The sequence below is a fragment of the Haplochromis burtoni genome, unplaced genomic scaffold, assembly GCF_018398535.1.
Source record: "Haplochromis burtoni strain Fernald_Lab_line unplaced genomic scaffold, NCSU_Asbu1 Contig_515, whole genome shotgun sequence".
Lineage (NCBI taxonomy): Eukaryota > Metazoa > Chordata > Actinopteri > Cichliformes > Cichlidae > Haplochromis > Haplochromis burtoni.
Genome location: NW_024582876.1, coordinates 335,301 through 340,373, shown reverse-complemented (window position 1 = coordinate 340,373; position 5,073 = coordinate 335,301). Strand labels below are relative to the sequence as shown.

At 37.7% G+C, this 5,073-nt stretch overlaps 1 long non-coding RNA gene across 2 annotated transcripts in view; it reads left to right on the top strand.

Moving 5' to 3' along the window:
- Positions 1-419: 419 nt before the first annotated feature.
- Positions 420-5,073, top strand: part of LOC102290694 — a 9,514-nt gene continuing 4,860 nt past the window's right edge. For both annotated transcript variants that reach the window (XR_006052982.1, XR_317349.3), the window contains exon 1: positions 420-601. This is a non-coding gene — a long non-coding RNA (uncharacterized LOC102290694). The remainder of the gene's footprint in view (positions 602-5,073) is intronic.

Below are 5,073 nucleotides of genomic sequence, written 5' to 3'. Positions count from 1 at the left end.
ATCTATATTTCCTTCTTTGCTCACCCAATCCCTATAACAGTGACCTGTTTGCCCTTCTCTTTCTCCTCTATGTCTTTTTTTTATTATTTTATTTTCATTATTGCTTGTTATTACAACGACATCTGATTGAACCTGTTCCTGTTAATCATCAGTTTTCATCCAATCATCGCTCAGACACTTAAGCAATCTGAAAATTCTAACTGTCACATTGTTGCAGATCTTTGATTGCGCTATCTATATGCAAATGATGTGTGAAATTCGACCGCAGCTCGTATTTTGCAGGCTTTTGTTGGGAACCTGTGTAACTCAATATCATCTATTAAAAAACCAAGTCACATATTCGGTAAGTTATAAAGAAGCTTTGTGGGGGGGGGTTATTTATTTGCAGCAGCCTTGGATAACTGTAATAACAATTTTCAGCACCAATCCATTCAACACATAGTGTGTATGTGTGTTTACAGTTGCCTAGTTGCTGAATGTGCACAGCCTCGCGTTCTCTCCCAGCAGCTGCGTGTTTCCCAAGGCTATCGATTTTCTTATACAGCACATAGCAGAACAGCATGCAAATCTTCCACATGATCAACTCTCAAATAGGAATGAGGTAAGTAACGTTTAATGGAGTTTAGTGTTCTGATTTCAAACTTTCATGAGGCTTCATAAAAGCAATTATGTTAGATGTCGGATACAAATGCAGAAGATTCAAGAGAATCAAATTCATATAACAGGATAACATATGCTCACATAGACTTAATTCAAAATGGTTTAGTGTCATCATCATGTTTGAGATTTGTGTATTTGGAACCAGGATGTATCTTTATTAAAATGCAAACCAAGCTATTTTTAGAAGACTACTTTGATTTAATAGAGTGATTGTCTAGCGCTGGTGTGATTATACCAGCTTCAGTTATTCTAGAGGATCAGATTAAGTAGTAGCAGCCAGTATAGTGTAGTATATTACAGCTTCAGAAGTAAAACAGCAACGCTCATTCTGGTGCTCTGATGATGTGGACAAGGAAAGGAAATGTGGGGGTTTTTTTTATTTTGTTTTGTTGCTTTTGCTTGCTTGTTTGTTTTCTGACTTTTCCTTATCCATACAGCCCAGATTTGTTCATTTTGGCTTTATAGTGATGGAGCTTTCTTAATGGACTTGAGGATAAATTGTTCAGAATGAAAACTCTAAAGTGGCCCCGGGCAGTTAAGGGACTGTACAAACTCATTTGAGTGGAGTCAAGTATAAGACATTTTAATGTTGTATCTGGTACAGAAAGAGAAAGCTAGTTAAGACATTAAGATTTTTTTCTGTATTCTGTCAACTAATATCCCAAACCCAGATTACAGGGTATATAAGTAACATAGTTCCAAATTTTAATTGCAAATGCCTTATGTCTCCAAATCTAGCTACTGTTTACCACAATATTCTCTAATATAAACAGTAATAAGTTAATCAAGTTAATGTTTGCACCCTAGGCACCAATATATACATTAGTAAGATTAAAAATGTCCAAATATATGGTCAACACTGAAAAGTTATGCATATTCCAGTCAGTCTAATAACTTGTTTTTGCTTTCCAACACTATTAAAACTCTCATTTGCTCTTCCTTTTTCTGACACCTGGTCCTTGCAAGAAATAAATCTGATAATGAAGCTATTTACATAAATGTCAACGTGTGGAAACTGATGATGAAGAAATGAACATCGCGAGACTTGCTGTAAGTGCCACTGTTGATCAGTGAAAAAGAATCAGTCTGAGGCGACACAGATTAGATAGGAAGGAGCAGCTGATGTACAGTAGCTACAGTAGCTTCTCTCTTGTGTCTTTTTTACATTGCAAAGCTAACAGCAGCCAATATGTCAGCCCCAGCAATGTAATGCTCATGTTCAAATAGATAGCCATTCAGGTAACTCTAATAATGTGTATATATATATATATATATATATGGCTTATACCACTAATCTTGAGCGTACATATGGTTTCCTCCAACTTTGAGGAATAATCTAAGGATAAATGCAGTACTATAGTGGCTTTTAGCAGTGTAAAAGGCCCTAATAATCATATGATTATGTAACTACAGTTTAGCAAGAGTGAAATTTAGAAGAAAGAAAATTTAAACTAACATGTCTCGTCTGCTTAATCAAATTATAAATGGTTTAGTAATTACAATGCCTAACATAACAATGCTACATCCATGTCAGTCAGGTGGTGCTACACGGGCTTGTAAAGAAATCTCAAAAGATTTAGAAAAAGATTTAATCCGTTCAAAACTTCTTAATTAGTTCACTTGCATTTCCCAGCAGTTCAAAAAAACAAAGTGTAAAGGTAAGGTGATTTTTATTTTAGGAGGTTAACAGCTATTATTTATCATACAGCAACATTTTTATGCAATAACATATCCGTGAAATAGGCTGGAGATGACATCATATACAACCATATATCATAGTCTGACTACCGGTAGTTGCATTGTGCAGCAAGTGCAGATACTCAAGTATATATAGGAGTTATTTTTCAGCTGTAGCTGCATTTTTGCAGAACGTATATTTGCATCCGTTTGCCTAAAATGTGAGAAACCACATTCATCTTTCTTAAAATGCCAATAACAGCAGCAACATTGCCTGTGCCTGCTATTAGTCAGTGATTCAGGCATGCAGATGAGATGTCTCAGTGAGCCGTCTTGCCACAAATCTCTGCACGCTTGTCACGCTCATGCTCTCCCATTAGACCATGTTTTCTACATCTCTGCATCTGCATCGGTGCGTCGCAGCTTGATCTAACCTTCAGGTTAAGGCCGTTTGACACAGGCGGTTATCAGATAGTATTATCATGGAACTGCCATGTCCAGACGAGCACTGAGCACATACAAGGTCTGATAAGGTCCATGGCAGTTGGTGGGTCGTGTTTTTTCTTGAGCCCCACCGGACCAGAGTGTTCTGTAGTTGTAAGCCAGGTGGAGGAGTCAGCCTGTGTAAACTGGATAAAGAGAAACTCTGTTGACCTATGTATTTGCTTTGGTCTTGAATTTTGTGTAATGATTAGGCTCTGAGGCCAGTTCAGCAAGATAGTAAGAGCTTTAAATCATGATAGTGGGTTTGCTGGTACAACAGCTGGTGCCATCTTGGAGTACTAATGCATCATGAGTGTAGAGTTGCCTGGCAGGACTGTATGTGACATTAAAACTAAATTAAAAGTAAAAATACCATTCATTTTTGTTTGTTATTCGTTCAACAAACCTCCAATAGCAGATGGATTACAGAAATACTTGTAGTTTCAAATATTTTACAGTTATAATTGTTTAAAAAATTCCTGTTTTGACTGTTTTTGTACCACACTGTATTTTATTGGTCCCACAATCTGGAAGGTTCTCATTCTTTAGCCTACATCTGAGCTATGATTTTGTAGCAGTTGGTAAATTTTGCTTGTGTGCGAGCATTCATTTCCATTAGTATTCATTTCAACCCATGTTTCAAGCTACTAAATTGATATAGCTCCGACTCCGAAAGTTCAGCTCTATCCGTGCTAAATTCCTCGTTGTTCACTAGCTAGCAGCTGTATAGCTGTGTGTGTTAGGATGCCTGGGTCGTTGACCCAGGGTTTTTGAGTTTATAATATTATTTATAATTTCTAGTCTTTGGGTTTTTGTTAGAGTCATGTCTTATGGTTTGTCTCTATGTAATCCTTAGTTGCTGTCTCCCCTGTCCGCTATATCCCCGTGTCCAGTCAGTGTTTGTGTCTGCCCTGGTCCCACGTCTCTGTTCCCTCTGTTGTAGTGCCTGTATGTGAGTCTGTGTCTTTGTTCAGTCTGTGTTATGTGTTTCCTGTTTTACTTTGAAGGTCTCTGTCTTATCTCAGTGTGTTCAGTTTATGCTTCCTTGTCTCGTCAGTTCTGATTTGCCCCAGCTGTGTTTCCCTCCTGTTGTCCATTCCCTGATTGCTCCCTCTATGTATTTAAGCCCTGTGTTGCAGTTTGTCATTGTCGTGATCTACCCTTATCTTGTTGTGTGTTCTGTGTAAGGTTATTTTGTAGTCTCAGTTTTGTTACCCTTTTTAAGTTGAGCATTAAAGCTGTTTTGAGTTCAAGTTTCTGGAGTCTGCATCTTGGGTCCTTTTCCTGCCTGCACACAGCCGTCACATAACAGTGTGTGTCTGTTGCTTTGTTTGGCAACTGGCACTGATGTGTTTTTTTTTTACTTTTATGCTCGATCAAAGCTGCTGACAGCAAGCAAACGATATTAAAAAAATGTGCAGTCTGTAAATATTCAGGTTGAAACTACAACTACTGTAACAGTCAGAAAATGGATCTGCTCGCCCATGTGACCAGACATTCGACGGATACTGCAAGTCCTGTCTTATAACACTCGTGGCTATTTTCACTATTGCAAAAACTGTTAACTGATATAAAAATTACCCAAAAAAAAACCTATTATATAAACTAAAGACTAATATTTTAATCATGTATAATATTTGATATTTAATATTTAATCTAATATTTTTAGGCATCAAGCCATTAAGTGATGTAAAATTAGAAATACCAAGGGTGGGTGGAGGAGCTAGAAAGGATACGAAAGGGGAAGCCAACAGTAATAATTGGAGCCCTCGGGGCTGAACTGGTAGAGTGACTCCAGCAGGTTCCAGGAACGACATCCGAGATCTCTGTCCAGAAGAGTGCAGTCCTAGGAACAGCTAAGACACTGCAAACTCCCAGACCTCTGGCAGAGGAGGAAACAGGGATCAAAATACTGACGGTCTCATCTTCTCACAGTTCCTTCATTCTCTTGCTCTCCAGTATTTTTTACTGTTCTCCTCCCTAATCCCCATCCCAGATTCTCTATTCCACAGATAAAGACTGACTCTCCATCCCTCACATTAAATTTTGGGCGACAAAGATGTCAGTGCTGTTGTCCTGACTCTCTAGAAAAGGCTTTCCTCTGAGATCCACAGCACTCGATCTGTGGACATTTTCCAAAAAGTAGTTGAAATAATAGTTATTCAAGCTTTGGGGCTTTGACTTGTTACTTTGTCATTATTATTATTATTATTATTATTATTATTATTATTATTATTATTATTATTATTATTA